Consider the following 9119-nt stretch of genomic DNA (forward strand, 5'->3'; position numbering starts at 1 on the left):
AATTACATTTACCCCAAAAGGCTCTGAGGAAGGAAAATCACCAGCCGAGGATACAGACCTCAGCAATGAGAAATGCTGGGAAAATTGACAATATGACTTTGGGCAACAAAAACAGGTTCATCATCTTTCAGCCTGCCTAAGGCTTCCAGCACGAAGCACAGGGGAGAAAGGCAGAAATATTTCATTACTGGTTTACATGTGCAGTTCCTTTCAGCTGGAAATGGCGAGAGGAAATGAAACAGCCAGCCCTTCCAGTAATGGATATTTTGGTATCTAATATACATCAGTGTAAATGATAGCTATGGTCAAATAACTTGCTGAAATATAAAAGAATTCAGGTATGGAAATGGAAAGTTTTGCCTCTATCAAAGACATTGAGGAGTCTCACCTGAAAATAAATGTGTGTCTACATATTGGGGAATGTCATGCCAAAATATGGTGTATATTTCTTGAGCATCATTTTCAGTCTAACATTAAACAATAACAGAAACTCAAAAGTCTTCAGTTCCAGGATCTTCTCATTTCCTTAATACTTGACTTAATACTGTGACTATCAGACTATATTCTTATATTAATTTGTTTAGAGAAGAATGCATTGTTTTTTTCAATATTGTCAGTGTGGTACTTTAACAGTTTGGACATCTGTTTTCCCTGGGTGTCTTATGCATTCTGTGATTTTTTTAAAAGAAGTTGGATTATTTCAGTGTTCTTAATGATCCTCTAAAGGAGTTAAAGTACAGTATTATTATTGTCCTTGTATCCCTTAAAACCACAAATCTGTAGCATTGGGGTTTTTTGAAAGCATTGTTTTTACTACCTAATAGCAAAAGGAAGCTTTGTCCTTTCTTGTAGAGGGAGAAGAGTCATGTTACTTTTGTAATTCAGGAAATTTAGTGAATTCTTCTTTCTTCATCATTTGTAGAGGCTACAGAAGTGTCAAAAATGAGCTTCAAGGTCACAGCCTGCAGCGACACTGTTAGCTCACTGACATCAGGAGATGTTCCCATTCAGAGGAACAGCAATTTCACCTCTGGATTAACTCTCTCACATCAGCATCAGATGTCCTAACCCCTCTGTGCCTCAATTTTCTCACCTGCAAAACTGTGGCAAATGGCACTGATGGCTGCCAATTCTTAACTGTTCAGAACACCTTGTCAATTGTGCAGAGCAAAGGAGTATTTTTAGATCACAGGCATCACAGAAGTCCCAGCACATCCAAAGACACCAGGGGTAAAACCCTTTTGATTTCAATGGGAATTGTTCATGCTTGATGAAATAAGGATGATGCACAAAAGCCTCTTGTCTGTTGGAACCGACAGTGACTCTGCATCTGCTCAAATTTCACCTAGAGATGAAATAACTTCTATTTTGGTGAAGCATTTTAACCTTGATAAGAATGTGCTGGGTCTAGTATTAAGTGGAAACCGTTTCGCAACTAGAACTATTAACAGAGTTCACACTTAAAAGCCCATCTCATTCCAACAGCCCTGCCATGGACAGGGACACCTCCCACCAGACCAGATTGCTCAAAGCCCAAAAAATTATAAAGTCTGGTTTTTCTGACTTTAAACAGCTCAAATCCAAGGCCTTTCATGGCTACTGTTAATTTTACATGTAATTTACTACAGTGTGTACTTAGATTTCAGCATATAAAGTAGCTTTTCTGAATGCAACCTCAAGGTTTTGTAGGTAAAATCCAAGAAAATATGACCTTTAAGACAAACAAAAAACCCTAAGTTCCTCAACAGCTATACCAAACTCTTAAGCAGAAAGCTTCATGGAGGCTAAAAGTGAATATAAAGCTTCTTTTACATTAAAGGTCAACACCAAGAATTCGCTCAGAAATAAAATTAAAATTCAGCAAGTGCAACAATTTTCTATAGGTTCCAAACTTGGCAAGCAGTTTAACATTAAAAAGGAAAAAGAATGAAGGGAACATATCTTTGTGCTTGAATTTCCACTGAGTAAATAAGCAAATGATTTATTGAGCTCTGCCTTCTTCTTAGATCCTGGAATATCTATGAGCAATGTTTGATCTCAGTGAAGAAATCCACTTGAAATAGCCAGAAATATTCTTACTGTGCAGATTGATTATCGAGAGGTGTCAGTGAGGTTTGCCTTCTCTGTGCCCCTCAAGCCATTACTCAAGTGGACCTTGTAGCATTTTTCAGCCTCAGCTGGACTTCATGTGCAATCACAGAAATTATTCCTGTGAGCTCTGGGCAGTCAAGATCAAGTCCACTGGGCAAACGGACTTTTCTGGTGTAAAAACAGCATTTAAAACACCTAAATGTGCATCCTGGTTCACATTCTGAATAATCCACTTTATTTGGTAAATGGGCTCACGTGAATGAATGTCAACAGGTAAATTCTTTGTGGAAACTGAGGCACAGAAATCTTTTTTTTTTTTTTTTCCTTGCTAGCCTGGAAAAAAAAACTTAAACACCACAATAATGTGTGACAGTTCTAGAAGAGCATGGAAAAAGCATGAACCAAAAGGATATCAAGCAAAGGATTCACTCAGACATGAGAATCAATTTGCAAAATACTCTGTCACATACTCTGGATGCTTGATGAAAAATTCATCAATTTTTCATATTGTCGTGCATAATCTCAGAACAGAAAAGGTATTTAGAGCCACCTTCTACAGGAGATTGTCTCTGAGACTGTAGAATCAAAAATGGAAGAACAAGATAAGAAAAAATCAAGAAGAAATAAAATATTGACTATTTGGACCTATTTCTCTGTGTTATTTTATGTATCTGTTTCACAGAGGGCACTAATCAATGCAGTGCTTATTTGTAATGCATATTTTACCCTCAGGTGTTCGGCCCTACAGACGGCACTCGTACCCAAGGACGGCGTTGCTGCGTGCAGGGATGCAGCTGGCTGCACAGCTGCTGCTTTGCTGCACAGCTGCTGCTTTGCTGGGCAAGGTGAGCCCCTCGCCCGCCCGCAGCAGGGCACCAGGAAAGGAGCAGCCCCTCCTGGGGACAGGAGCGCTCTGCCATCCTCAGAGCAGCCCTGGGACAGGGGTGGCAGCAGCACCCAGTCACTGCCTGCCTGCTGGGCAGCCACAGAACGGGGGACAGCCTGCCTGACATCCGTCTCAGTTTTGGTTTCACAAAACGCTCTCGCAGGTGTATTGCTTCCTGCTGCATCCTGAATCTGCCTGGGAAGGGAGAGGGGGAAAACCCAGGCTATTTCAGCATTCCATAACAGATATATATATACACACACACACCCCTATTTTCTCTCTCGGTTAGAATCCTGCCAGGACCCCCCTGTGGAATTGCTGTGTGCCAGAACTCCTGCAGGAGTGGGCAGGGTGCGAGGCCAGAGGTTCAGCCAGACTCTGCTTTGGTCTTGCACACATCCACGCCCTTGCAAATGCCATTTCTGCCCAGATGCCCCCTCTAATCTTTTTGAGTAGCTGCTCAAACAAACGTCAGAGTACTTGAGTTTCATCTCTGGGAAGGCATGCAAATATTTGCAAGCCAAAAGGGAGAAATTATGATTGTAGGACAGCCAGAATGCTGGAAGAAATATGGTCATAATGTTGTCACTGAGTGTGTCATTTATGTGACAAGTACGAGTAACTGGGAAAGAGATTTTGGAATTAAAGGGTTAGGTAAGATCAGAGGAACAAGGCTCAATACCCTGTCCTTTCCAGCTCTTCAGCTCCTCTGTTGCCATCATGTTTTTCTAAGCCTTTCACAAAATGCATCAATACAACCTTGTGAAATAAAGTTATGGTTTGTGACATCTGAGTGCAGCACTGCAAGCCAGTAAAGAATGACAACTTGATTTATGGTAGCTAACTTCAGAAATATTGTTTTTCATATTGGGCAATACATATCAAATCTCTGTGTAGCACTGCAGACTTTTACAGAAGTCAATTTAGACACCACCAAAGCTGTGCTGCATCTCTGGCTGAATCAGGAGATCAGAAAATACTAATACTCTACTAAACTGCCTTCCACTCCTTAAAAGGTCGAGGTTAATAGTGCTTCCCACAGCTGGTGGTGCAGTGCCACCCTCACTTCAGCTCCTCTGCAGCACAGGGATCACTCAGTCTGTCAGCAGTTTGTGCAAAATTGAAATGCCTCACCTTCCTGATACCTCAATTTGCACATTCAGCTGAGTGACAAATTGTGTTGTACTGAAAATACATTTTATATGCAACTTTAATTTCAAAAGACGCTGTGGAGATAATGCTGACAGCAATGTCCTGTTGTTACTTTATTAAGCAAAGCAGGAGATGGAAACATGGTTCCTTTTGGCATGATCAGCATTTAGATAATTCTGTAATTATCCCAAGACTCATTCTTTTCCTTTGCCCTGCGAAGACAAAACATGCAGTTCCCATACAGGGAAGATGAAGCAGAGCTTTGTTTGCAAATTGCAGTGCACAGTTCTGGAAGGCTTACTGTCCTTACATTGGTTATACAAAAAATAAAAGAGTCAAAAAGTAAAAGTATGAGTGGCATAAATGAGGAAATCTTGTCAGTACTGCCCAAAGTATTCCAGTCACACAGAAAATTTGTGTGGTCTTATGTCCACATTTCCTCAGATGTGCTGTGCTGGGAAAGTGGATGGTTCCCTCCTAAGGAAACAATTATCTCTTAACATGCTTAAATAAAGTTAGTTTTCTAAAGTTATTCTCTGAAATAGCTGATATTAACCTGTCAGCCTCAAGATAAATGGGTCTAATCTTATCCAATACACTGATTCTTTTGTTCCTATTAATTTCCATCTAGCCAAGCTGCAAGGTTACAGAAAATCTATTTTTGGATACATTTCAGTATTGATTAGGAATTATTCTGAAATGCATAACAGAATGGGAAATCAGTAGCCAAATCTTTATCTTGGGACATCAGTGTTAAGGCAGGTGATTTTCAAGTTCTTTTCTGCTGTATTTTCCAAGAGCTGATGCATATGGTAATTGAATTAATTATTCTGGATTCCTGGTGGTACCAGCAGATATATGGTAATACCTGCTCAGCCAGTGATCAGATTATAAACCCAGAACTGTCATTACATTTAGACTAGAAACACTCAGCTTTTTCTGACTATCAGATCAGCCTCTATTATCACAAATAGAAGAATAACTTGGCTCAGAGGGAGAACAGCATAGAGCTGTGCCAGGGGAGGTTTAGGCTGGCTCTTGGAAGAGGTTCTTTCCCCAGAGGGGGATTACCTGTTCAGTTGTCTGGTCAATTACTTCTGGACACTCCCTAATGTCTTAACTCCTTTTTTTTGTGTGTGATAGCCCAAACTGCATGCAGGACTTGAGGTGAGGCTGTGTGCCCTGGGACACACCGCAGATTTTGATGACTGTGCTCTGGTCACCATCGCATCTCCAGAAGAGATGCTGTTTATATGGAGGGTTTACTAAGGATGAGAGAAACACCTGACCTTCATTCAGCTACTGCAGAGGCAGCATTCCATATGAAAAGCACAATCAAGCTGCTTTATTTATTTCAGGTTATGAAGAGAAACAAGCAGGGCAGCAATCCAGGGGAGGCAGAGCATGCCGCTGCCGGGGGACGCGCGCGCTCTGCCCGGGCTCCGTGGAGCAGAGCCACCCGAGCCTGAGTTATCTCCAGGGCCAGCAGCACCAGGGCTGCCTCGGCTGCTGCTTGCAATAATTACCCTTCCAGGGAAGCAGCGCTAATTGCTTTGGCTCCAGCCCAGGTGGATTTCTGTTCCAGGGCTCGGGGTACCAGCTCCTCGTGGCTCTGCAGGGTGCTGGGCAGGCTTTGTCCTTGCTTGGTTATCTGCACCATGGCATTCCTAGACAAGCACATCCCACCTGAGAACTGCTGGAAGGCCACAGAGCTGAGGGTGCTGAGAATGTCTGCATATTATTTGTGGAGTAAGAAAGTATGTATTTACTACAGGTGTAGGTTTAACTCTGTCAACAGGTATAGTCAGCAGTCCATCTTCTCTATCACTGACTATAAATCACATGGAATATAAACTATAACTTTCATTATAGAACTTATCAGAACTAAAATCAGTCACTTCAAAACATTTTTGCCTTCCAGCATGGTTTTGATGAACACACTTTCTCCTGGAAGGCAGATAAAATGACACAAAAATCTATACACCAGAGAATTTCTATATACGGTTAATTTTTTTTCCACACTGAGACATTAAGTCTAGGTTTTAAATTGATTTCATCTTGTTATTGAACACAAAAGTATTTTAGCTTTGGGCACTAATCTAAAAATGATGAGTATTTAGAGGCATGCTTTACATTTTGATTGGTAGAAAACCCTACATTTAGCAAATACTGACAAGCAGCACTTTGGTTCAGGAAGCCAACCAGTAACTGAACATCAGTTTTAAACAGCAACCTCTCAAACACATTTATCCCAGCTTTGTATGACTGGAATAATCTCTGAAATTTCAGTGTTGTCAAGAAATCTGCTTTACAAACACAAATGGGAGGACTGCATTCTCTGACACTGTGCTGGTATTTGTGTGGAAAATGCAGTTACTGACCTGAGGAATGAAGCAGTTCTTTTGAATTTTCTTAGAGGCTAAAGCCCTTCAACAAGTCCACTGATGGTTTTGCTTTGGGGAGGATCAGATTGAGAATGCAATAACACAAAGTCAACAATGGCAAAACTATCCATAACAGAAAAAATAAACTTCTCATGGGAAAGCAGGCTACCCTTTCACAAAGCTTTAGACTTTCAGAGACTGAACACTAATCAATCTGATTTAAGAAAAGCTTTTTAAAGGAGAAAAGAGAACTCCATTTGTTTATCTGCCTCTTTTGTTGCACCTCTCATACTTCTCTGCTCTCCTGTCTTCTCTTTTTGCAGACTTAACTTTTGCTCAGCAGTTACATCTACACAGTGCTATTGTAAAATACTTAAAACCATCATAGTTTCTGTCCCCCACAGTAAATAGTTCCTGACACTCTTTAATGAAGGATAACAATAAGGAACAAGAATCTTAAATATTAAGCATTTACTTTAAACATGAAACAATTAAGTTCTCCTCTCCATTTTTAACACACCAACTTTATAAAAACTGAAAATGAACAAGGAAAAACTTCCAGTATGAAAAAACCATGTCCCTTAAGCAGGAGAAAGAAACTGGGAGCAGGATATTAGGGACACCCCACATGACAAATATTTCAGATCACATCTACAGAAGACAAAAAAAAACCATGTGTTTTTTTCTTCTGTAGATGTGATCTGAAATATTTGTAATGTGATTTTTCCTGTCATCGGGTAAACATGACCTCTGACACCGATCTTGGTAAAGACTCAGAAGTTTCAGCTGGCTTGACAAAAACGCCTCAGTGGCACTGAGAACTGCAGCTCCAGGTACTTCTGTCCATGCTGGGATCCCATCCCTGCTCCACAGCAGGACGAGCCAGCAGCAGCCCGAGTTTCTGGCCCAGCAGCTGAAGAAGTGACAGCCACCATGACTCAGCCACATGAGGAGACTTCTGCACTGCTGGTTTCACTTGTCTGAACCATAAAAAGCTCATTATCCTGAAAGCTGCGCTGTTGTGATATCCTGTAGGCAGAGTCAATACCAGAACTCTCTCACACACTATACTGATTAATATTTGATCTATCATAATTGTAATCAGCAAAAATTCTTTTCTTCTGTGAAATGTGAGCCCTTATTTACATTGCTTTTCACCACCTTCTCAGTAAGAGAGAAATGACATTTTAATAGAATTTTATACTCACTAAATTAAAATGTCGAAGGTAATATTTAATGAGGCAAAATCCTGCTAGTCACACTCCCTTGATCTTAATTATAATCTCAGATTTTTTTCTTAAATGGCTGTCAGTTTATTAGAAACTTTTCTGAAGGTTGGTGTGCACCAGGACCAGAAAGTAAACAGACAAGCACAGAAACCCACAGATGTCCTGCTCCTAGGCTTGGGGACTGCAAGTCTAAAAATGAGTAAGCAGCTTCCACCTGATTTAATGTACTGGGAGAGGTGCTACTGCCATTCTGCTTGGGAATAAATCAGAAAGTTTTGACACCAGCAGTCATGACACCAAACCTCCCTTCTTTCTTAATATTTATTAACTTTTTTGGCCACTGGGAGAGTCTCCAGAGACAGACACCTCATTTTTATGAGAGCAGCTCTACATGCAGCTGGAAGACGAAAGCCCTGGGATCTACTTTGCAGTTTACTTCACCCCAGCTGCTGAATTTTTCATTTCAAGCAATTAAGAAAAAGGATTATAAGTGGAATGTTGTTTAAGATTAAAAAATACAGAAAACAACTCGCAAATTGCTTTACACATGTAACACAAGTCTTGGAATCAGAAGTGAAGTATAATGTTCAAATAAATTTCTCAAACATTTGCAATTTATTTCAGCTAAGAAATCAAGCCACATTATCAAGGAGCATTCAAGGCAGTCAGAAGGAAATGTATAGTTCTAACAAATTATAGGAATTTTTAAAAAATTAAATATCCTGTTTTTCTACTATATAGACACACTCCAAGAGTCTTTCAAAGCAATACATGCAATACTGAAATGGTTTTACACTGCGTGTCACTTCAGCTTAAAAGGATAAAAATTTATTTCCTTAATCTCTTAATGCAGGCTTGTGTATTTCTTTTTTTTAAACCTAAATTAATTTCAGCAAATTATGTGATTATAGCTATTTCCAAATCCTTTTCTGAACCAACAGATGTTCCTAAAACATAGGAAACAACAAGAGACAGCAGGTGAAAGAAAAAGAATGTTATTCTGAAGAAGGTAGGGATTCTGAAAGAACCATTTTCAGAAGCCCAAGCCTGCAGACCAGACAACAAAAGAGGCAATTCAGAGCATCTGTGAAATTACAAACAGAAATTAGATAGTTGACAGTAAAAGAAAAAAAAAAAAAAAAAAAGACAGACATAAACCGAAAAAATCACCAGTGTTTTAAATTTAAGAATAGCTGAGGAAGACTGTTTAAAAATGCCCAAAATCTTATTTGCAATATAATTTTGAGAAGACAATGGCTCTGTCAAGGAACAACAAGAAAAAAACACAGATAATTTCTGTCTGGCCACCGACTGAAAGCCTGAGAAACCGTATTCTCTTTCTGGAAAACACTAAGATGAGGCTGGAGGAGAGCCAGA

The sequence above is a fragment of the Pyrgilauda ruficollis genome, unplaced genomic scaffold (assembly GCF_017590135.1).
Source record: "Pyrgilauda ruficollis isolate IOZ18807 unplaced genomic scaffold, ASM1759013v1 scaffold9, whole genome shotgun sequence".
Taxonomy (NCBI): Eukaryota; Metazoa; Chordata; class Aves; order Passeriformes; family Passeridae; genus Pyrgilauda; species Pyrgilauda ruficollis.